Raw genomic sequence first — 25,725 nt, forward strand, 5'->3', positions numbered from 1 at the left:
TGTTGCAGAGGTAAGCAGGAGTGAAATCTGGTGGAGGTCATAGTTGTTTATGGTCTGCAGACTGTTGCAGAATCAAGCAAGAGAGAAAAATTGAAGTGGTAATACTTTTTAATGGTCTGGAGAATGTTACAGAGACAAGCAGGAGTGAAATTTGGAAGAGGTAATAATTGTTTATGGTCTGCAGAATGTTACAGAGACTATCAGGAGTGAAATCTGGAAGTGATGATAGTTGTGTATGGTCTGCAGGATGTTACAGAGACAAGCAGTAGTGAAATCTGGGTGATGATATAGTTCGTTAGGGTTTCAAAGATTTTACACAGACAATCAGGAATGAAATCTGGGAGATGTAATGTTACAGGGTGAAACAGGAGTGAAATTTGGAATAGGTAATAGGTGTTTATAGCCTACCAGATTTTACAGAGGCAGTCAGGCGTGAAATCTGGAAGAGGTAATTTTTTTTAGAGTCTGCAGGATTATGCAGTGACAGGTAGGAGTGAAATCTGGAAGAGGTAATAGTTGTTTATGGTCTGCAGGATGTTACATAAACAATCCAGAATGACGTCTGTTAGAGAGAAATTTTGATTATGATGAGCTTGGTGTTACGGAAACAAGCAGGAGTGAAATCTGGAAGAGGTAATACTTGTTTATGGTCTGCAGGATGATACAGAGATATGCAGGAGAGAAATCTGGAAGTGGTAATAGTGGGTTATGATCAGCTGCATGATACAGTGACAAGCAGGAACGAAGTTTGGAAGACCTAAACGTTGTTTATTGTTTGCAGTATTTTACAGAGACAAGCTGGAATGAAATCTGGAAGAGGTAATACTTGTTTACGGTCTGCAGGATGGTACAAGGTCAAATAGGACTGAAATATGGAATAGGTAATAAGTGTTTATAATCTGCAGGATGTTACAGAGTCAAAGAGAAGTGAAATATGGAAGATGTAAGAGTTGTTTATTGTTTGCAGTATTTTACAGGGACAAGCAGGAATGAAATCTGGAAGAGGTCATACTTGTTTATGGTCTGCAGGATGTTACAGGGTCAAATATGAGTGGAATATGGAATAAGTAATAGGTTGTTATAATCGGGAGGATGTTACAGAGTAAAGTGGGAGTGAAAACTGGAAGAAGTATTAGTTGTTTATGGCCTGCAGGATTTTACAGAGACATTCAGGAGTGAAATCTGGAAGAAATATTAGTTGTTTGTGGCCTGCAGGATGTTACAGAGACAATCAGGAGTGAAATCTGGAAGAGGTAATAGCAGTCTGACCCACTTGTGCGAAGAAGGCACAGCGTTTCGAGTCCCGTGATAGAATTCTATAGTTTATTGATTTATCCTCAGGCTTCAGTATTGGTCACCTGAATTCCTGGTATATCTCACTGATCTAGAATTGATTGGACTATATTCAATTGTAGATGTTAAAACATTAATCACTGCTTTTGGGAGAGTTATCTGTATACTGTGGGGAAATGTTCATCATCTGGTCAGTTGGCCAAAAAACCTGTGAAATGGAATTCCATCTGGACATTGGTGAGATTCAGGAAGAGGTCACTTGTTACGGATCTGTCATCCTTTCTACAGACAGTTCAACATGAACCTACAGAGAGATCTGAGCTGTCCCCTCAAGCAACATATTGTCCTCTTCCATGAACACTGAAAGTAGATGTAATTTTGAGCAAATCGGTTGCAATCCTTGTCCAGAATTCCATGTGAGACTAATTATTTTACTGGATTCACCTTTGCCAAGCGTGTGTGTTTTTTGGAGTGTTACTAAATTGGAAAAGTAATTAAATAATCTGTCAGCCAGTTTGGTTTCCAATAGAGTTAGGTTATTCCAATAGTTCTTTCTTTTGCTTGTATTTTATCGATAGTGTGGAGTAAAGTGTGTTTTGCTTCAAGCCTGGCAGTTTGAACAATTGAATTACAATGCCTGACACTGACCTTTGGAGAATTTTTTTTAAAAAGGCCTGTATAATTTTCTTAATATATTTTCGGGGGGTTTGGTTTGTTTCATAACATTCTCGATGTCTGTCCATAAATGTGCCCCCAGTCCTGAACAATGACATGTACAGAACAGAGGAGGAGACACAGACACAATAATCATCATTAACTTGGAGTTATTTAGGAATGATATTCCTTAGAACGGAAACTATTGGAGAATGCACATTTCCCGGGAGACTAACAGAGTTCACTGACAGAGCGGGAGCTAGAGAGTCAGGAACAGAACAACAGGGACAGTCCGCTCTGTTCACTGACCCTTCACCCCTCGTGAATCCAGTGCCAGGAATGACAGCTGTTAGTCAGACTGGCAGAATGTTATCAGATGCACACACTGTCCTTCCACATCATCAATATCGCCCAGCTCCCACCTTGTCTCAGCTCATGTGCCCTTTTGTCATCTTCAATATTTTAATCGGGGCAGCATTAAGCGCCGTGCTTTGAGCTGAGCTGTCTTACCTTCTTTACTCTCTCTCTAACCAGCTCCAATTCTGCCGATCCCTCTCCGGTTTAAGATGCTCCTTGACACCTGCCCCAGTGAATGAGGTAGACCGTCACCTGACCCAACATCCCCTTCCGTGTGTCATCATCTACTCCGGGATTACAAACAAAGTCCTGTAGATCCTGAAGAGCTGAACCCCAACATGGAGATTGTTGGAGAAACTCAGCAGGCCCGGCAGGATCTGTGGGGAGAAAGCAGAGGGAACTTTTCGAGCCCAGTGATTCTTCATCAGAACTGAGGGATTCTGATGCTGATGCTGCCAGACTTGCTGAGCTTCGCCAGCTATTTCTGTTTTTATTTCAGCCCCAGTTCAATTGGTGATGATGGCGGTGTTGTTAAGTGTGTTTGAGAATAGCGAGCACCCAGTTGGCAGGAGGATGTGTGTATAGTGGGCAGCATGGCTGCCTTCCAAGCAGTTGGTATGGGTTCGGATCTCAGCCGTCGCACGGTGGCATCTTTAAACCACGAGATGAAGTCAATGAGATCCATCTGTCAGAAGTTTTCCAAATGTTTGAGGATGGGATACCAGCTGCTGTTATACTTCCAGAGCTGACAAAACTCTGAGAGATTATTCAAATGATTATTTCAGCAGTGAGTGACTAATCCAGGAGAGTCAGCATGGGTTTATCAGTGAAGGTTGTACCTTGCTCAATTTGGGAGAATTTCTTTGAAGGAAAAAAGATTGATCAATGGAGAGAGTGTTTGTGATGGGGATAAAATGGATGATAGGAATCGTGCTGCATTTGCGTGTCTGGAAAAACTCATTTAGGAGAGTGTTAGACCCTCCGATCTAAGCTGGTTCAAGCATCCTTCAGGCACAACGTTGATTGGGCTTCACTGAGACAAACCCGAAACACCATGTGGCTGCTTTCCAAGTCCCTGGCTCTATCTGACAGTGTGTTCAACAAGGGAAACTGACAGGTTACATTGATCATGGTGATAGGTAAGGACGGACTGGTGATGCCTGGCAAAGGAACCAATTGTCAATGAGGAAATAGAATTTGTGACACAAGCTGTCCAACGCTGACATTTGCATTCTCCGTTTTTAGCATCGTCGGATTAACTGAGGGAAATAAAATGGGGAATTACCGGGAATTAGAGCGAATTTAATGAAAGGTAGGTGGTGAAATTAGCCTGTTTGTCGTTGCAGTCAGCCCTCACAAATACAATGTGTGAATTATTTTGTTCAGTACCGTGACAGTTGTAGCATTCTGGCCAGACTGACAACAATGTTAGCTGCCAATTACACAGAGGTAGGGTTCTGTTGAGCCGATTTGGCACAAAGTCAGAATGAGGTCATGGTGTTCCCAGTGACTCGCTGATCTGAACAGATCAAATAGCATTGTGGTGCACTGTGTGTGGCAGTTTAAGAGGAACCACTCCAACAGAATGACACATTCCCCGCTGACAGTGTCTCGATCTTGAAAGCCCACAATTATGTGTGAACCCGAGCCAGTGCAAAGGCTGTCTCTTACATTCCAAATGACCTGCCAGTCTGAAACAAGTTAATTTCTGTCACTGTTGTACAGGGCACCAAGTGCGTCTCCATACTGTTCCATTCCCAATGTGGTTCAATGCTATCCGCTTCTCCCTGGGCCGGGGCAGATTCTCTTTGGTTTCTCGGCTTCTGGTTTGGGACATGGAGGTTCCATCTGTGGTCCCAATCTGACCTGACCTACCAAACATTTCTGAGCCAATGCTGATGTCAGCAACTGCTTATGAATTGGGGCCCTGAAGTACTTGAGGATATGCTGCACTTATTGTGTCGCATATAGGCCTGAGCACCGAACTTTCCAAGGGATGTGTGAACGCTGCACAACTTTAAAAGAATTGTCCCAGCAATGCGGATATTAGTTATGTTGATAGCTTGGAGAATCTGGGCATTTCTGTTTCGTTTGGAAGTGATTTCATTTAATAGGTGTCCTCAAAATTGTGGGTCCTCTGGCCCAATAAAATGGAGTTCAGCTCACCCCCTCCCAGAGAGGAGGAAGGCAAACGGACACTCAGGTTATTGTCAAAACAGCAAACGGCAGAATGAGATGATTCCAAAAAAAGCATAGAATACTTTGTGAGGAGCTAAAATGATCCGTCTGAGCCTGGTTTGGAACTTGATTATACCAGAGCGGTATTGAGTCAGCAACTTGGAAAAACAAGTCCATGCCACGGCAGGAGAGTGACAATGAGTGGACCTGAATTTCTCCAACACAGAGATGGGATGGACATGGTACAATGACAGGTCAACTACATTCCTACAAGTAGTCTAGGATATGGGAATTATCTGAGACATGGGTAATGACAGCCCATGGTAGAGCTACGGTAGAGGGATCACTAATGTCAGAGATTCATACAATAAATGGTCATGACTGACATCACGGAGACAATGTGAGGTACATTCCCTCAACACCAAGCTGCTGGACAAAAATCCAACACAAATTAGAAAGCAAATGTCGATGTTAGCGGGGCCTTAAGGAAGAGGAAAATAGCGTTGATGCAGCAAACAAAATCACATCCATCCACTCGAAAGCAATGTAATCTCTTTATGTGAAAGCAGCATTATTACAACAGCAGGCTGCCTCTCTGTTCATAAAATGGCGAGAATTACTGGGTTTTTTTAATGAGACAGCGGCTACACATCCTTAATGTTATATGATCCGGCCTTGAAGTTCCTATTTGCATTGGTACAGAGCTCCATGATGTACAGTGAATGAATTAGTAAAGGGGCAGTGTCCCCAGCTCTGGGCCGCTGGCCCTGGCTTCAAGTTCTGTCTTTTCCACAGACACATTGTTACATCTCTGAGCTGCATAATTGTCTCCAGAGAGTTGGCAAATTGGAGGAATGCATCCAACAACAATTAACACAGTTTCCAATGATGATTCTTCCCTCGATGAGGTCTTCCCTGACCTGTCACAATCCAATTTCAGTGAGAAACATCTTCGACCAACTGGGAATGATAAAGTTGTCATCATCAATCTCCCAGTGGAGATCACACAGAATATAATGGAAACACGCAGAGAATGTAAAACCGCAGAGTTTAATGCTTGCAGATTGTGTGCAAAAAGAAAGGATTAGCACCCTCCACTGAAAATTCATTGGCCAATACAATTAGCCAGGAAAGTTTTCTACATGGTTCTTGCCATCATTGGTGTTCCCGGTAAGTGCTTGTAATTATTTACAATTTGTGGATGAGAGTTCCCCTGTTTTTCTTTGTTAATTAAGTGATTTGCGTTCTTGTGTAATATTCAATGTTTTACCCACTCCGTTGTTGCAAGATCACACAGTTACATTTTATATTTTAAATACTGTGTCGTGTCATTGCTTTACTCCATGATTACCCCTAGACAAATGAAATGAACTCCTGATTCGCATCTTAGACTGGAGGCTACTTTCAGGGAAGGAGTTATTGGAAATGTCAGGAAGTATAGAACTGCAATGGATCACTCCGTGCAGTGGATCTCATAAACCCAGTGTTCTCACATTCCTGCATGTATCTGTGTTTGTGCAGTTGTATTGATAGCAACACATTTCCTCCTTCCTACTTTAGGGAGCACTACAGTAAAAAGGGTTTGAGCTGGTTAATCTCATTTACACTGTGTGGGTTTCAGATTCTGTTAGCTCTGACTGTTGGATGTTCAGAATCCGCTGTCGGCTTGGATAACTATTGAGGAGTACGGATTGACCTTTCCAACCATGGGAGTGATGATGATTTGAGGAATGATTTTCTTCTTATAGAATCATGCAGCACAGAAACGGCCCCTTTGTCAACTCCTCCATCCTTACCAGATATCGCAAATTAACCTAATCCCATTTACCAGCATTTCGCCCGCACCCTTCTAAATCCTTCCTGTTCATATACCCATGCCTTTTAAATGTTTTAATTTTACTCACCATCACCACTGCCTCTCGCAGTTCGTTCCATCCATGTCTCGGTTCAAAGGTGTAATCTGCAGTGGGGCCTGCTGTTTGTGGATGGAGGGTGTCCCTATGAGGACAGACAAGTCCAACAATCAGGTGTACATTCTCGAATTCCAAAATGCAGGATCTAATTAGAATAAAAAATAAATACTTAGATCCCTCTAATTTGTTAAACATTGGGTTTCCATGACATTTTTCATTACACTTCCCCTGTCCCACCTGCAATTAGTTTTTGTTTTGAATGAGTACAGAGCTACACACTGAGGATGACTTTCCTTTCTAACCATGGCTATCCACTTAACTGTAAAATATACAACAAACCTGAGCATTCCTTAAACCCACAGTGGCCATGACCCACTTTCACTGAGAGCAGCAAATCATTTTCTGTCAAATGACCTCGAAGATTTCCCAAAGTTTTCCTCTGAATGAACTGAGAGCAGAGACTTTTAAGTAAATCCATGTCAGAGCAGCGGGATGCATTGAAGAAGGAAATAGGGAGGTTACAGGGCCAACATGTTCCATGAAAGATAAAAGGTGATGCTCGGAAATGCTGTGAACTCTGCTTGTTAGGGGATTTCCAGGATAAGTTCACTTGTAAGACAGAAATTGTTGGAAATAGGAATTCAATCCATGAATGTGAGCTGATGCACTTGGCAGCATACAACACACAAGGGAAACATTATGAAGGGTAGAAACCCGGGAAGCACCAAATCAGAGGGATCTTGGTGCACATGAAGATCTTAAGGTCGCAGGACAAGTCGACGAAATGGTTAAGAAGGTATCAAATAAGTTTTTGCCTTTGAAAGCCAAGACATAGAGCTTATGAGCAGAGAAAATATGTTGGCACTGTATGAAATGTTGGCTAGACCACAGCTAGAATATTTAGATTAGATTATTAGGCCCTTCGGCCCAACAAGTCCACACCGACCCGCCGAAGCGCAACCCAGCCAGACCCATTCCCCTACATTTACCCCTTCACCTAACACTATGACAATTTAGCATGGCCAATTCACCTAACCTGCACATCTTTGGACTGTGGGAGGAAACCGGAGCACCCGGAGGAAACCCACGCAGACACGGAGAGAATGTACAAACTCCACACAGTCAGTCGCCTGAGTCGGGAGTTGAACCCGGATTTTCAACCAAAACATCCCCCAGAGCCATTGCCTCCAACAATGATCCTAACTGCAATTATCCCAAACTCTGGTACTGTTCGGGGTATCTTTTTGTTTTTGCAGTATCTCTGCCATTTCAGCAACTTTCCCAGTGATGCAGCACTCCATGTCAGTCCCTTTGAAATTGCAGCAACCACCACCCCACACCCCAACATTGAGCAAGCCATCCTCTGGCATTTCGCACTGTTCAGCTATAGACACCATGCAATGTGTTTTGCCTCACAAGGTATTCCACTGGCTCTGCTGATAGACAGTGTTACTCTTCCATCATCTCTGCCATTTACCATTTTTTTCTCAATCCTGATTTGATTTGATTTGATTTAATTTATTATTATACTGTCACGTTTATCTCTGTACTGTGGGAAATAAAAACTTGTTTTGCTTGCAGTGCTGCAAATGTTCCATGGAAAGACATAAGGGCCATCAGGTGATTGAACAGAGTGAGGGATACAGAGGTACAGCTGCAAGGAAGGTGCACAAGAAGCAAGATCAACATGAGGTTGAAATTTTGAGAGATCCATTCCGAATTCAAATAACAGTGGGGAAGAAGCTAGTCTTGAACATGTTGTTCTGTGTGTTTATGGTTTTGTATCTCCTGACTGACGGAAGAGGTTGGAAGAGAGTTTAACCGGGGTGTGAGGGTCTTTAATGATGTTAGCTGGCTTTCTGAGGCAACAAGAAATGTATACTCAGTCAATGGATGGAAGGTTGGTTTGTGTCTAATCTGGCCTTTGTTCACAACTCTCTGTAGTTTATAACGGTCCTGGGCAGAGCAGTAGCAGGGCACTTGGTACATTTCTGTTTGAGTACATGAGTTTCATTCCTCTTGCTTCCTTTCATCATTTCTTATAGGAGCATACAAATGTATGTAGGTGGGACTGAAATTAATGTTCACTTCTTTCTATGTAGGTACCTCTCTACTAAAAAACCTTCTGTAACACTGAAGTTACAGTGTATGCCTGGACAGTTTATTTTGCTGAAGGTGCCCTGGGGGTCTGCCCAGGCATCTCCACAACACCCAGTTTAACTCGACTTTCTCCCTTTGTATACGGCTCCTATATCTTTACATTTTAAACGGAATGATGAACAGCATATTATTAATTTTCAAAAACTTGCAGGAATCCACATTGAAAGTAAAGATTCCTGTGAAAATTCACTGCAGTTATCTTCTTGGATGTTATGTGTTGATAATTGAGGAGAGTTAATGCAGCTTTGTCGGGATTGACAATGCTGTTTTGTTACTGTTACTTCTATCTCCGTGCATCCACAATGTTGGTTCAACCAGCAGGGTCTGCCCTTCCTTCCCCATCATATTTTCAGGTGGTCGGGGTTCATGTTTGACCAGATCTACAACGATCCCACCTTCCTCATCTTTCAAATGCTTGCATATTAAGCATTTACCTCCACCTGGAAATCACATTTTAACAGCATGTATTATCACTGTCTAGGATCATCATTCCTTTGAAATTGAACTGCACCTGCCCTCAAACCGATCATAAAAAAACTTTCTCTACCTCCCCAATACACCTTTTTTCTTTCATAACAACTGATTTATATCTGCCCCTTTTTGATATTTCACAGCTGTGATGATGTTTTTCCTCCTCATAAATTAATCCTATGACTCACTGTAGAGAGTCACTTCGCTTTTCAGAAGGTAGGGAATGGCTCCAGAAAGAGGCGAGCATGTGCACGCATACACACATACACACACAGTCTCAGAAAGAGAGGGGCACACACGCCCATAGGGAATAGGGAATGAAAAGAAAAGAGTGGTCTAACTTTAAGTATTTCCCTATCATGTGGATTCATCCAATTCTCTGATCATATTATCCAGCTGTGTTGATTGTTCTTGAGAGAATCATGGCTCCATCTTATGTAAATTCACCTTCTAAATGTTACATGTTTTGGTGGTTACTTTTGTGACTGGTATCCTACATTCCATCTGCTGTTCACCAGCTGCCTGTTTCTGTTCAAGTGAGAAATTGACAAGTTACAGGTTTATAGTTTACATCTCAATTGTTTTATATACTGCCTGACCTTATATTGTTGTCATGTAAACTTATACAGAAGAGCGTGTTCATTATCATTAAGTTATTTTTCTGTTATCCTTCTGGCAGTGAATTTAGTAGCGATTATGATCTTGTCCCAGGGAAAGTGTGGCCTTTCTACCTGCACAACACACTATCTGGTGGCCATGGCAGCAGCAGATCTACTGGTCATTATCAGTGAGGACATACTCAGGCAACTTCGTTTTTATTATTACCCAGTATGTTTCCTGGACATCACTCCTGTGTGCAGTGTTATCAATGTCCTGATCCATGCATCCATAGACTGTTCTGTCTGGTTCACCGTTCCATTCACCTTCGATCGGTTTGTCAGCTTTTGTTGCCACAAACTGAAAACTAAATATTGCACTGGAAAAACACATCTGCAATCCTCTCAATAACCGGTATTCTGCTTTGTTTAAAAAACGTTCCTTGGTATTTTAGATATGAACCCAAAAAGATAATCAGGAACATACCATTTTACTGCAGGAATAAGCAAATCTACTTCATTGACTCTCGCTGGATTGAATTCCACTCATTTGCTGTGGCCCTAACCCCATTGGTGCCATTCTTTTTCATTGTGTTCCTCAATGTTCTGACAATCGCACGCACTTTATTTAAATCAAGTCAAGTCCGCAAGGGACTGAGGGGTCAGAGTAAGGAAGGGAAGCAGGTTGACCCCGAGATGAAAAGTAGAATTAAGGCAGTGATTTTACTCTCTGTTATATCTAGAAATTTCATCATTCTCTGGCTATTATATGTTTTATATATCATTCGTGTCCCGGATCAGTTAAATGATTACGACTATGACATATTTAAACAAGTTGGATACATGCTGCACAATGTAAGCTGCTGCACAAACACCCTGATTTATATGGCAACTCTGTCCAAGTTCAGAGCTCAGTTCAAAAGGGCGGTGAAATATCCAGTTTCCAGAGTTGTTGAACTAATCACTGCATAAAGCTGATAAACGCTCAAACTCCCGTGGGTGATGGGCAAGAAATTACCATGGAGGACCAAAGGGAACCCTTCTAGAGATGCAAATCTGTCAGCGAGATCGGAGAAGATAGAATATTTAGCAGAATCAAGAGAACTGAAAGAAGATGAAGATAAGGACACAGGTTTCCCAATTCAGGGAGCAGAGGTAATATTTCTGTCCTGGAAGAGGGTCACTGGACCCGAAACTGTAACTCTGATTTCGCTCCTACCAGCACTGCCAAACCTGCAGAGTCTTTGCAACAATTCCTGTTTCGTTTTGGTTTAACATTTTGGGGACCAGTGTAAATGAACTGGAGACACTGCACAGGTCAGAGGTCAGTGGAGCAAGAGAAAAAGCCATGCTTCACAAGATAACCAGGTGGAAAGTAGCAAGAGCTGGGTTTCTGCTTCTTCCTGTATCAGAGGAAGTGATCCAGGGTGTCGACTCCAGCTCTGCTTCTTTGGTTTTCAGCTCTTTCCATCCGAGAAAACAAACAACATTTCTGTTTTCAAAATAAAAATCCTTGTAGATGCTGGGATGCTTCTTATCCCAATTATTCATATAATTCTGATTCTCCTACCAGTAGCTGGTGCCAATGGTATTCTGTTCTCCAGCTGCCTATTCAGAGTGCTCGGGTGATTGGGAGGTGGGAGAGATGGGGTGGGTGAGTGGTGTGGGATAATCTAGACAGATTATATCCATAAACATGATGATTGCGAACATTCAGTATCTCAGTCCAAGGAACCTGTCTAAAGGTTTGGGAGAAAAGCTGGAGACCGTTCCAGTAACTGAGTCTGCATTCAGCACAGGGGTCAATGTCATCGCTTGACAGCAGATCACATACTTCACACCTTCCCGGGAATTGTCTCAGAAAGTTCCCAATCTCAGTTTTAAATCCGAGCTTTTGGATAACTTCGAAGCACGTCTCAGCATCAAGTGTGTTTGTTTGTGTTTAATTACTGCATTAATCCACATGCTGTTTAAATCTTCCTATATCAGATTAAAATGGGAGCTTGATCAGATGGACCAATTGCCTGAGAAGAGGCAGATAGCATTTAATTTACATAAATGTGAGGTGCTGCATTTCTGGAAAGCAAATCAGAGCAGGACTTATACACCTTTTCTGAAAAATAAATTAGCAATTTTTGTAACTTTACAAGCATAAAATTATTGGAAATTACAATCCATATGAAATATTAGTATAATAAAGAGAAAAAAGCACAAATTACAATATAACTACTGTCTACTAACTACTAACCTACCCTATAATACAGAACAATCCCTAACATTGCAAAGCAACACCAATAAATAAGTAAATAACTAATAGATCAAAACAAAAGAATGAAAAGCAAAAGAAAACACAAAAAATAACTCAAAATACAGAACAGCTATGCTCAGCACAATGCTCCCAAACAAACGAACGGGAGCATTGTATATATACCCGTATTAACTCAGGAGACCCCACTCCAGGGCCCAGGGCTTGACAAACCTACCATCCTGGTTAAATAAATGCTCTAGTTAAGATAACTGACAAATCGATATCCAAATAACTCAAGTAAGGCTGCCATGTTCTTATAAAATGTCTGTTATGTGGTGCACCATGTTTGTAAAAAAGTCCAAGGAAATGTGCTCCATAATTAATTTCTGCTATCCCAGCAAGCCCAGCAGGTTCTCAGACACCCAGTTCATCAGAATATCCTTCCGTGCACAGTAAGTAAGAATATTAAATAGTTTCTTCCCATGCCCGTCTAAAGATGGTAAATTCGGTAGACCTAAGAGGAGAGACATCAGGTCTACTTTATCTTCAGTCCTCAGTACCCTCCCTATCTCTCCCGCCATGACACGTCAATAAACACAGAGCCTGTGGCATATCCAGAAACAGTGGGTAAGAGCACCCATATTTATTTTACATTTGGGGCATATTGGAGATGCCCCTTTGTTAAAACTTCACCAGACAGTCCGACGCCAGATTAACCATGTGCAGAACTTTTAACTGCATGGCGCATTTCTTTTTACAGATTGAGATCTTTCGAGCATTCTCCCATATGTTCTCCCATGTTTCAGAAGAGATCTCTACACCGACCTCTTGCTCCCAGATTTGTAGCTTAGTCACCGATGGCCACGCAAAATGTGCCACTTCAGTGGCTTTCAACCATGTCTCAATTAGACGCTGCCGTTCCCCCTTCTGTCGTTTTCGGCTAGCTGAATAAGAAGTGGCTAATTCCTAGCAAAGGCCTTAGCAGTCTCCCGTAGCATATATGGACTACTAACCGTGCCTGAGTTGATAGTCAACAATTCCTGAAACTCCTTCAAAAAGTATTCTACAAATTTGGAATTCATAAGAAGAAAACAGTCCAAACACCAGTGCCACAAACCTCGCCCTCCACTCTTGGCCTTAACCTTCAAATATACTGCCACATGATCAGACATAGCTATATTCCCAATTTTACAACCCATAATCGAATCCAGAAGGGCCAAGGGAGACAGAAAGAGATCAATCCTCGTGTGACATTTATATGGGTTTGAAAAAAAAGGTGAAGTCCCTGTCGGTAGGGTGAAGACATCTCCAAATATCCACCAGCCCCAACTCCTCGCATAAGTCAACCACCTACTTGGCGTGTGAAGAAATAGGTAGGGGCCACCTATGCATCATCTCCACTGTCAGATCCAAAAGACAATGAAAATCCACCCCACCCCCCGCTGCCATAATAATGTGACACGTTCCAAAGGTACTTAGTTTAGGGAAAGCACTAATCAAAGATTTGAGGGGATGTGCCGGAGGACAGTAGACATTTAAAATGCCATATTCCTCCCCATGTGTCAGGGCTTTAAGTATCACAAACTGTCCCTGCTCATCTTTCACCTGCTCTAATAATGTGAATGGAAAATTTTGCTGGATAAGTACTGCCACTCCCCTACTTTTAGAAGTAAAGGATGAAAAGAATACCAGGTCATAACCCTCCTGTTGTAGCTTTAGGTGTTCTCCATCATCAAGATGGGTTTCCTGCAACAAAGCCATATCAACCCTTTCCCTCTTAGGGCTAGAAAGCACTATTCTCCTTTTAACAGGCGAATGACTTCCCTTGATGTTCCAGGTGTGTACCATTTAATATGACACTTAGACATAACCCCTTTCAGAGACCCTTGAATGCTTGGAGGGAGAACCTTGTTTATAAAGCGCCAAGCACAAGTTAATAAAGACTCATAGAGTCGAAGAATTATGTGTACAAAGAGTACACTATCATAACTACAAAGAACTATTACTACAAAAATAAAACTACAAAGGAAACCAACTATAAAACACCGAATGGAAGACTCTTCCCCCCAATCTATAGGGGGCACTCATCCTACTCATCCCCTCCTTCACGCCTCCTTCAAGCCCAGACTGTGCCCCAGTCTTAGGCGAGACAAACAAGAACAAGGAGATGATGCTTAAATCAACACAAATAAAGACAAAGTCACAATGAGCACTCCAACCCTCCCCAGCATCATTTCACCCAAACTTGTGACTAAAAGAGAAACAGAACTAATAAAAAAGGAGGGAGACAACAAAGAACATCCACACAATTTCCTGTTATAAAATCCAGTTATTATAACAAAAAGGAACAACATATTCCAAGTTTTTTTTCCAAAAAAGAAATTATTAGGGAGAAAGAAAGGGGAATAAAGGAAGGGAAAACTGAGGGAAAGAAGGAAAAGAGAACCAACCTTAACCGTGTTCTTCAGGCCAGTCCATGTATTTTAATGTGTCTACAAAGTTTTTAGCTTTATCGCTGAGTCAAATGTATAACCTGAGTGTTTGTGGCTGAAACGGAGGACTGCATAGAGCACTGGATGCCCAGGTTCCTCAGCCTCTTTTTATCTTCATCGAAGGACTTCCTCTTTCGAGTTAAAGCTGCAGAGAAATCCTGGAAGAACATGATTTTTAACCCCTTGTACAGTAGCGCCTACAGATCATTTCCCAGGGATCTGGAGGCTTCTATTACTTTTTGCTTGTCCTTATATGAGTGGAAGTGCACGAGGACCAATCGGGGACACTGCACTGGGCCTTACCTGTGCACTGTAACCCGATAAGCCCTTTCAATCTGCAGCCTACTGGACTCGATGTGAAGGCCCTAAACTTGGGCAGCCAGCTTTCAAAGAAGCTGATTGGCTGCTCACCTTCCTCATCTTCAGGGAGTCCGACAATTCAGAGATTTATCCTCTGACCTCGATTTTCAAGGACATCGATATGGTCTCGCAAGGCCCGCACCTCTCGCTCCAGCACCTGGATCCGACTGGATGAGGACTCCATCGCAGCTTCAGAGGCCTTAGTTCGACCCTCCACCGCCTCCAGCCTCTCCCCGAGATCCTGGATCTCCTGCTCGTGCTTCTGCAGCATGGATGTGATAGTTTGGACCTGGGCACGCATCTCCCCACAGATCTCCTCAATCGCAGCCTCAACTTTCAAGGTAAGTCTCGCCATCGCTGCAGCCAGTTCCTGTAAATCTGTCAGGTCCCTGGGGCGAGAAAGTGAGCACTGCAGATGCTGGAGTACCAGCCCCAGCTATGCCTGTCTGTACATCGGATATGTGGGACAGTTCACCTTCCACAGGTACACAGGCACCACGCCCCACCTTTTCCTCCGCTACATCAATGAATGTATCGGTACTACCTCGTGCTCCCACGAGGAGGTTGAACAGTTCATCCACTTTACTAACACCTTCCACCCCGACCTCAAATTTATCTGGACCATCTCAGACTCCTCCCTCCCCTTCCTAGACCTCTCCATTTCTATCTCGGGTGACCGACTCAACACAGACATTTACTTCAAACCAACCGACTCCCACAGCCTTCTAAATTACACCTCCTCCCACCCTGCCCCCTGTAAAAACGCCATCCCATATTCCCAATTCCTTCTCTGCCGCATCTGCTTCCAGGAGGACCAATTCCAAAACCGAACAACCCAGATGGCCTCCTTCTTCAAAGATCACTGTTTCTCCCCAGACGTGATCGACGACGCTCTCCACTGCATCTCCTCCACTTCCCGCTCTTTACTCTCTTGAACCCCTCCCCTCCAATTGCCACCAGGACAGACCCCCACTGATCCTCACCTACCACCCCACCAACATCCATATACATCGTATCATCCTCCGTCATTTCCGCCACCTCCAAACAGACCCCACCAACAGGGATCTATTTCTCTCCCCTGCCTATCAGCGTTCCGGAGAGACCACTCCCTCTGCGACTCCCTCGTCAGGTCCACACCCCCCCCACCCACCCAACCTCCATTCCCAGCACCTTCCCCTGCAACCGCAAGAAATGCAAAACTTGCGCCCACACCTCCACCCTCACCTCCCTCCAAGGCCCCATGAGATCCTTCCGTATCCATCACAAATTCACCTGCACCTCCACGCACATGATTTACTGCATCCGCTGCACCGATGTTGCCTCCTCTACATTGGGGAGACAGGCCACCTACTTGCGGAACGTTTCAGAGAACACCTCTGGGTCACCCGCACCAACCAACCCAACCACCCTGTGGCTGAATACTTTAACTCCCCCTCCCACTCCGCCAAGGACATCCAGGTTCTTGGCCTCCTCCATCGCTAGACCATGGCAACATGACGCCTGGAGGAAGAGCGCCTCATCTTCTGCCTAGGAACCCTCCAACCACACGGGATGAATGTAGATTTCTCCAGCTTCCTCATTTCCCCTCCCCCCACCGTATCTCAGTCTCAACCCTCGGACTCAGCACCACCTTCCGAACCTGCAATCTTCTTCCTGACCTCTGTGCCCCCACCCCCTCTCCGGCCTATCACCCTCACCTTAACTTCCTTCCAGCTATCGCATTCCCAACGCCCCTCCCTCAAGTCGCCCCTCCCTATCTTTTGTCTTAGCCTGCTTGGCACACCTTCCTCATTCCTGAAGAAGGGCTTATGCCCGGAATTTCAATTCTCCCGCTCTTTGGATGCTGCCTGACCTGCTGCGCTTTTCCAGCACCACATTTTTCAGCTCTGATCTCCAGCATCTACAGCCCTCACTTTCTCCTAGTTGATATTCAACAAGGCAACATCCTCCCTCCCAATTTTAATATTTCTATCTCATGTTTCTTTCATTTGTTGGCAAGCATCAGAATCGGAAATAACTGTAATCATGGCGGGAAGTTCAAGTGGTGCAGAAGTTCCAGCTGCTTCAAACAAAAATGAAATGGGTGCAGGGAGGTCAAAATATTGTTTATTTTTTGATAAACAACTTGCTCTCGTGCAAGAGTCAATGAATGTGAAGCTGGAAAAGCACAGCAGGTCAGACCGCATCCGAGAATCAGGAAAGTAAACCTTTCAGACTGAAATCCTTTGTCAGGACTGGGGAGTGAGGCCAGAAGTAAATAGAGGGAGGAGCTGGGTCTGGGGCTGGGGGATGGTGAGAGGGGGATGCAGGGAGGGGGTTATACTGATTGGGAAGGGGAGGTGTATAGGAGGGGAGACAGGTTAGGTCAGGGAGGTGAGGAGAAATGGGGCTAGAGCTAGACTTTGGATAAGGCCAGGGGAGGAGGGAGTTTGAAGCTGATGAAGTTGATGTTGAGGCCATTGGGCTGTAAGCTTCCCAAGTGGAATATCAGGCCATGGGTGGACATGTCATGGGGGGAATGGGAGGGAGAACTAAAATGGAAGGCAACCAGAAGATTGGGTTGGTTGATGTGTACATATCGCAGATAATCTGCAAGCCCATCGCTGAGTCTGTATTTGGACTGTCTGATATAAAGGAGACAACATTAGGAGCAATGGATGGAATAGGTGAAGTTGGATGAAGTGCAGGTGAATCTGTCAAATCTGGAAGGATTGTTTAGGGCCCTAGATAGAGGTGAGGGGGAGGTGTGTGGGCAAGTGTTGCACCTCTTGGGGTTGCAGGGAAAGATATTGGGTGTGTTGGAGCAGGTGGTGGTTTGTATAGAGTTAACAGAGTCGTGGAGTGACATTCCGCAGGATGGGGAAGAGAATTATTTCGATGGTGGGGTCTGATTGTAGATTGTGGAAATATCAGAGAATGATGCATTGGATTTGGAGGTTGTTGGGATGTTATGTGAGGACCAAGGGGATTCTATCCTTATTGTTGGGGGGAGGGGGTTTGGTGGCAGAAGCGATGGAGGAGATGCAGTTGAGGGCATCCTTAATTACTGAGGATGGGAGACTGTGATCTCTGATGTAGGAGGATAACTGCGGCGCCCTGGAGTGGAACACCTCATCCTGGGAGCAGATGGGAAGGAGGTGGAGGAATTGGGAGTATGGGATAGCATTTTTGTTGGAGTGTGGGTGAGAAGAGGTGTAGTTGAGAGAGGTGTGGGAGTCAGTGAGTGGGTTGCTGAAGATTAAGACAGAGGGGCACTGGAAGGGATGGAGGTGTTAGAAATGGTACAGGTGACTTGGTGAAGTTGATGAATTGTTTGAGCTCCTTGTGGTAGCACAAGTCAGCACTGATGCAGTCATCATTATAGCGGAGGAAGAGGTGAGGGATGGTGCTGGTGTCGTTCTGGAAGAGGGAATTTTCCATGAATCTGACCAAGAGACAGGCATAGCCTGGGCCCATGTGGGTGCCCATGGTCACTTCCTTTAGTTTGTTGGAAATGGGAGGAATCAAATGAAAAGTTGTTGAGGGTGAGGACTAGTTCTGCTGGGTGGATGAGAGTGTCAGTGGAGAGGGATTGGTTGGGCCAATGGGAGAGGAAGAAGTGAAGGCCTTTTATGCCCTCCATGTAGGGGACACAGGTGTAAAGGGCATGTATGTCCATGGTGATGGGGAAACGTTGCCAGAGGAAGTGAGGTTGGTGAAAGTTGGTGGATGGAAAGTGAGGCTTGAGGCGCTGTGGCTCAGGTATTATGTTCCAATAGATAACGTTTCAATCACCATTTATTTGAGAGCTTTATTTCAGGGGATTTGCCGCCTCTTCCCCCAATACTAACTCCCTATATTTATATTCTCAATTCATACCACTTAACTTTTCAATAGTACATCCATTGCTCATTCTCTCATTTCATTAGGTCACAAATGTTCCTTTAGACCATTTTAGATGAATATATGTTCCCCATTGACTTTGTAAATAAGTCATTCTCTCGTAATAGAACAAACCTACAAAATGACAACTGATTGTATTCCAATTTTATGCACAGTAAAATTTGGAGGTCTTTCCATTCTCCAGCATCTATTTCAAAACTTGTTGTTTCTCCTATTTTGTTGAATATACATTATCCCTTGGTGACTTATTATCAACGTAGTACTCAATGGGGATTGCTGCTGAATCCCTTCTTGGAATTACGTCTGATATGTTTATTTGGAAAAATGCTGTACTGCCTTCCTCACTGAGAATAAGAGTCGTTGCTGTGGAGATACTGTATATAACTCTTCTGATAGTTTGAGCTTCCCAAGTTATAGGGCAACATTTACTTTCCTTTTCCATAAGAACAATTTGAAGATTCCTTGCAGGTGAAACCATCACAAAGATTTGCATTAGTGTCACTTTAAAAAACAATTCATATTCCCAGCATTTCCCAGGTTGAAGTTTTTTCTCAATTGCTGTGTTTTAATTTTTTTTTCAATTGTTTATTCAAATAATATATTTCATTGTTTTACTCCACTCTGGGACTTCGGGCATCTGGTCTAGTTTGAGTGCCCGGCTAGACAATTAAAGTTCAGAGTCTCTCCATTTCTGCCTTTTGAAAGCTACTGCATATTTTTTGAAGCCCGACTTTAACTAATAAGAATGGAGCAAACATTTTCCAAACATTGATTGCTGATGCAAAGTGAAACTTGATCAATTCTGCCTGGTATCCAATTCAGTGTTTTTCAATGCTGTACAATTATTATTTTCCAATCTTTGGGCAAGGCTTTGGCAGTCCTTTCCATTCTTTAAACATATTTCTTCATTTTATATAAAATACCATACCTGTCAGATTGAAGTTAGCTTCTCTTGGTCCTGCTTTAGTTATTATTATTTTTAATCAGCCTTTCTCTGGAACCCTGTGCTCCCTCTACCCTGGGAGAGTTTGCTGGGAACACTGTTTAACCTCTGCGATATGGATCCTATGAAGATTGATGGGAGACAGTGGAAATGCAACTCTGGTCTTCAGTATCTGCAGTCCTCACTTTCTCCTAGTATAAATTGAATTGTTAGGGTCCAGTCCCTTCATGTGGATGAGAGAAGGTCCCCAATTGGACTTGTGAGGAAACACTGATGACCGTTGGACTAAAGGGTCAGTAACAGAATGAATATGCCATTGGCTCAGAGATCACATAGAGGGTAATGAGACTTTCAGACTGGAGGGAGCTGCAGGCACGTACAAGTTGGGAACTGTTTTCAGTAAAATGCAATTGATCCCAGGTCACTGCAGAGTTTGATAATCTTAGGTCTCTCCCTTACGATCCTCCTCCAATCCCTGGTAAGATCTGCTCCCACACCATGGAGAAGGTGTGGCATTTTGAGATTGTGAAATCGCTGTAATGTTTGATTCTGGGGTGACAGGAAATAATTAAACTGAAGCAGCATCACAGAGGGGGAAAATGATCAGAGTAATTAGCTGCTGCTGCATTGTTGCATGTGGGATCTTGCTGTAGACCAGCTGCCCCGCTGCTGTCACTGCAGGCAGTGAGTGCTTTAATCAGCTAACCTGTCATTTCAAAATTTTTTGAAGGCTTTGGAATAAAAATTCAGCTCATCACCCAAAATGTATGTGTTTAGATGTTGCTGGGAGATTATGTCACTGAGGGAGGAACACCTGGGATCTTGCTGTGTTCTCTCTAATGATTTCCTCCTTTGCCTTTCACCTAATGCTGTCTCTGTCCTCACAAGGATCTTGCTGGCCACTTGAAGATTCAAAGAGGGAAACTTTGGGATCAGGAGACCTTTGAATAAGAGCTTTCTCCAGAGGGGACACGGCCCTGAGGCCTGGTCAACGGGCTGCACCCTGTAGGGGCCCTTGTGAGTTGTGTGTTTATTTAGCCCGGGGGTTAATCTCCTCTGGGGGACCCTAGGTTTAAGGGGCCTCTGGTTAATTGGCTCCTGTCAGATTGCAGCCCTGTTGTTTTTAAAACAGGATGAAGGGCATTTGCCCGAAATATCAATTTTCCTGCTCCTCGCATGCTGCCTGACTTGCTGTGCTTTTCCAGCACCACTCTAATCTTGACTCTAATCTTCAGCATCTGCAGTACCCATTTCCTCCTTAAAGTAACTGGGGCCTTGGATTTGATTCAAACACATCAATCCCAGTGAATGTCTGACAGACGGAACTCCCCAAGAAGAGAATTAAAACCTAAAATGAGAAACTCTCTCCAAAGACTTGTTCTGATGTCAGAGTAATGTGAGATGTGTGCAGGCCTGGGTGATCAAATGTGATCATTACATAAATAAGACACAGGTTGGCCATTTCAATTCACATGCCTGAGTATCTGGGAGGCGTGTCTCTCTGTTTCTGTCCCCTCTCTCACACCCTCTCCAGCTTTCTGTTTTATGATTTTTCAAACAAATAAAACTGTCCCATTCACAGAAATGTGGTTATTTGAAATGGGGGAGATGGAAATATGTTGCAGCACGCAGTGATTGTTTTTGAGACAAAGGGGTAGATACACAAGATGCCAACAAAAAGAGAGGGAGAGAGAGAGAGAGAGAGAGAGAGAGAGAGAGAGAGAGAGAGAGAGAGAGAGAGTGAAGGAGGGAGCGTTAGAGGGATAAGATGTCGTTGTAGTTGAGCTGGGAAAGGGAGACAGGATCTGGGAGAGGGGGGAGAGAACGGGGTTCTCCAATATCCCATCACTGCCCAGCTCCAATAATTTCCTTCTAGAAACTGCCATTCACAAAGTTAAAGCCTGGGACAGAGGGGGTGATATTTTTTAAAAAGATAGCCTTAAGAAATCCACAGTCTCTTGCTGGATAGAAAAGTTTGATTTGAGCACATTCTGGAGCAGGAAGGGAATACCCTGTGGAATCTCCCTGTGCGTCAATGGCCCACAGCATTGCTGGCACAGAGATTGCTGGGAAATAGTGTCCCAGTTTATAAAAGGAGATATTGTCAAATATAAACGCGGCTGTTTTATAAATGGCCAGATAAGATTACTAAGTCCAAGATTGAATAGTAGAGAGAAAAAGTTTACAGATGGAGAAGTGAGGGGTGGAGAGAGAGATCGTGAGAAAAAGCGAATGTGGCAAGTGGTATGATTATGTCAAACAGCAGGATCTTTAAAAATCACACAACACCAGGTTATAGTCCAACAGGTTTAATTGGAAGCACACTAGCTTTCGGAGCGACGCTGCTTCATCACCTGATGGAGTGTCGCTCCGAAAGCTAGTGTGCTTCCAATTAAACCCGTTGGACTATAACCTGGTGTTGTGTGATTTTTAACTTTGTACACCCCAGTCCAACACCGGCATCTCCAAAGCAGGATCTTTGTTATCTTGGAGGCAGAACTGATCCCTTAAGCAGCGTCAGTGAAACACAATCTGTCTGTGGTCACACTGCTACTTGTGGGAACTTGCTTTGTCTCACATCACCTGCAGAATCTCCCACATTGCAACAAGTGGCTCTGTGTCAAAATGTAGTTTAGAGAGCTTGGATTTTACATTTTCTTTTTCTCTCGCTCTGTCCATCTCCTTCTCTCTGCACCTCCCTCAGCCTGGGTCTCCCTCCCTTTCTCTCTGTCCATAGTCTGGGTCTTTCTTTCTGCCTTCCTCTCTCTGTCTCCCTCGTTCGCTCTCTCCATCACCATTCCTGACTCTGAGTCTGCGCCCTGACCCCCTCAATCTCTCCAGACTGTCCCATCATTTTAAACCCTCAAGGCTGCGATGTGACGGGTCAGGTTTACAAAATGATGGGAGTGACCACATTTCAGAGACAGAGGCTGGAATCGGAGAGAGTGTGGGGCAAGAGAGATGGAGGGAGGGAGAGCATGGAAAGGGAAGGATGGGAGTGGGATCAGAGGGCTGGAGTGGGGAGCGGGGTGGGTGATGTGGGGGCAGGGAATAGACACAAGGGCTGGGGTTGGGGAGGTGGCGGGTTCTCCAGTGTTCACACATTGTACATTGAAAGTGCAGGAGAAATCGTTCCCGGCCCGTGAGTGAAGATGGCAGCCTGGGATAGAGAGAACGAGACAGACCGAGAGATACACACAGAGATGGTGCAGCCTCTGGGTTCTAACTGTGTGGGTGTGATGTGTTCTTATTGGAACGCAGTGAGGCTACATGTGGGATCTTGCTGTGCGGTGGTCCCTGCATTACAACTTTAGCCCATTCTGGGGGATTGTGTTGGGGTGTGGGGAGGATGGGTACATCAGGGGTCCTGAGCCTGTGTGAGACTTTGTGATCATTGGACGGCCATATCTGTGTTTTGGACAGGACCACGGGATGGTGAGGGTTTAATGGAAGGTGTAGGCGCCACTCGAAAGTAGCTTACTGAGGAGCTGAGGGTGACAGGAAGGGGGATGAAGAGAGGAGGGAAGGAGAGTGGGGAAGTGGGGGAATGATGGGGAGGAGGGGAAGGAGTAGGTGGTAAGGAATGGGTGGAGTGAAGGCGGGGCGACAGGGGGAAGAGGAGAGCGGGAGGGGGCGGAGGGGGCGAAGAGGAGAGCGAGGGAGCAGGGAGGGGGGAGAGGGAGAGGGGAAGGAGTGAGGAGGTAAGGAAAGGGTGGAAGAAGGTGGGAAGGAAGGGGGTGAAGGAGTTGGGAAAATGGAGAGGGGAAGCAGTGTGGAAAGGACAGGTGGTGTGGAATAGAGAGGGGTGTGGAAAGGAGTGGGGGTAGGGGGGAAGGAGAGAGGGGAACAAAGGGGGGGAAGGAGAGATGGGGTTAGGAGAGGGGTGGGAAGGAGAGGGGGTGAATGAGGGTAGAAATGTGAGGGGAGATGAGAGGGTGTGGAAAAGAGAGAGGGTAGGAGGGGGGCAGGTGAGGGGGAAGGAGGGTAGAAAGGTGAGGGGAGAGGAGAAGGGTGTGAAAAGGCGAGAGTGGAGGAGGGGGGAGGTGAGGGGGAACGAGGGTAGAAAGGTGAGGGGAGAGGGGTGTGGAAAGGAGAGAGGGTAGGAGGGGGGAAGGTGAGGGGGAAGGAGGTAATGTGAAGGAGGCAGGTGAATGAGAGGGGGTGAATAAGGGGTGGAAGGTGAGGGGGAAGGAGGGGGTGAAAGACTGGGGGAGGACAAGGTGTTAAGGACGGAGTAAGGGGGATGGAGAAAGTGGGAAGGAGAATGGAGATGAAGAGGGGAGAAGGAGAGGGGGAAGGAATGAGGGGTAAGGAGAGGGGGTCAGGGAGATGGGGTGCAAGAGGGGGGAAGGAGAGGGAGAGAGGGATGGGGAAGGGGGGAGGGGAAGGGCGGAATGGGAGAGGGGGAGAAGGAGTGGAGAGGGAGAAGAAGGGTGAAGGGGAGGGGAGAGGGGAGAATGAGGGATGGGGAAGGAGGGGGAGGAAGGACGGGGGAGGGGAGTTAATGATGGGGAGGAGGAGTGGAACAAGGAGAGGAGACGAAGGAGAAGGGTGAAGTTGGGGGAGGGGGAGTTAATGATGGGGAGGAAAAGTGGTGGAAGGAGAGGAGACGAAGGACAGGTGTGAATTTGGGGAAGGACGGAGAGAAGGAAGGAGTGTACCAAAGCACCCTCAAACCTAATATTTCCCCCACCACACACTTCTTAAACATTTAAAAAGTCCCCCAGACCCAACTCTTGCTAAGACCAATCCTTTCTGGCTGGACTGGAAAATAAACAGTGGGGGGTCACGTCAGACACCACTTGAATGAGAGGGAAACCAAACGCTCTTAAAATACATCTAGCCAGCCAAATTCCTCAACACTCAATAGTGAAGGACATTTAACTCTTACACCGCGTTTCCCATCTGTCCGAGCCGAAAACGTGTCATGGCAACAAACTGCAGATCTAAAACCCTACAAGAGGGGTCTCTTGGTTCGAGATTGATCAAAAGAATTGACAACTGTGGTCTGTTCAAAATGCAAGGGCCATTAGTTTATTGAATTAAAGTACCCTGACTCGATTCTGTCCAGCAACAGAGATTGAAGCTTCTGTGTTCCGTGAAGTTGCGCAATTACATTTGAAACTTACACACTATTTATATTTTTTAGTCATAGTACAATCTTAATCACAAGAAAATAGCATATAATAAGGTGACATGATTTACAGCAAGTTAATCCAGTGATATTTACTGGAAACGGGTTCTTAATTACAAAAAAGTTCAATCAACTGTAATATGGTGATATGATTGAATACAGGCTAATCCAATAGTATTTTTTAAGAAGGAGATCTTATTTACGTAAATTGTCATGCCATGTATCAGTTCAAGGTTAGTTCAAATGGTCAATTAAGTGTCAGTATTCATTTTATGAAAACTTTATTGTCTTCTTATCTTTGAACTGCAACTTAATTCTGCAAATCAGCAGAAGGTTTAGCAGTATGCTTCACAGGCCATTTTATAGTATTGTTTTACATTGAGAAACTATTTTGTTATAATAAAAATCTACATATTTATGTTGCCTAAATGCAAATTTTAGATCCTCATTCCCCTCTTTGGTCATTCTATGACCACACCATAAAGGCATGAATGAAATTAATCCAATTCAATGGCAGCAAAAGACATTCTCTTCCTCCGAAGGGGAACCAGGGGCAGCCAATGCCGTTTCTCGTCATAATTTAAGTAAAGAAGAAGCACTTTCTTGATGGAACCAATATTGTCAATAGAAGTTAATATTTTTGCAATAATACGCTTGACTAAAGCAATACCAACAAAAGGACTAATTAAAACAACAACACCATATTAATTAACAATAACACATAACCATATTTATTAGTCAGTTGTACCATGAGCCAAAACCCCAATCTCCCCATCCCGCACCTTCATTCATTTGGTTGACAAAAGTGTGAATATTATCAACATGTCTAGTAATGTTTTCAATGAGATCAGTGACCCCCAAAATGCATTTTGCTTTAACTATAGCACAGACTCCACCTTCCTTCACAAGTATGTAATCAAGGGCAGAGCGGTTTTGTTGGGTAAATAGGCACGATTCTGAAAGCATGTCCCGAATTTCTATTAAGGCAGAAGTTGTCTCATTTCTCAAAATCGGGAGTCCGCAAATGAGATAATTATGGTCTTG

The sequence above is a fragment of the Chiloscyllium plagiosum genome, unplaced genomic scaffold, assembly GCF_037043375.1.
Source record: "Chiloscyllium plagiosum isolate Xiang-an unplaced genomic scaffold, Cpla_swu_hap1 HiC_scaffold_31, whole genome shotgun sequence".
In the NCBI taxonomy this organism is placed as follows: domain Eukaryota; kingdom Metazoa; phylum Chordata; class Chondrichthyes; order Orectolobiformes; family Hemiscylliidae; genus Chiloscyllium; species Chiloscyllium plagiosum.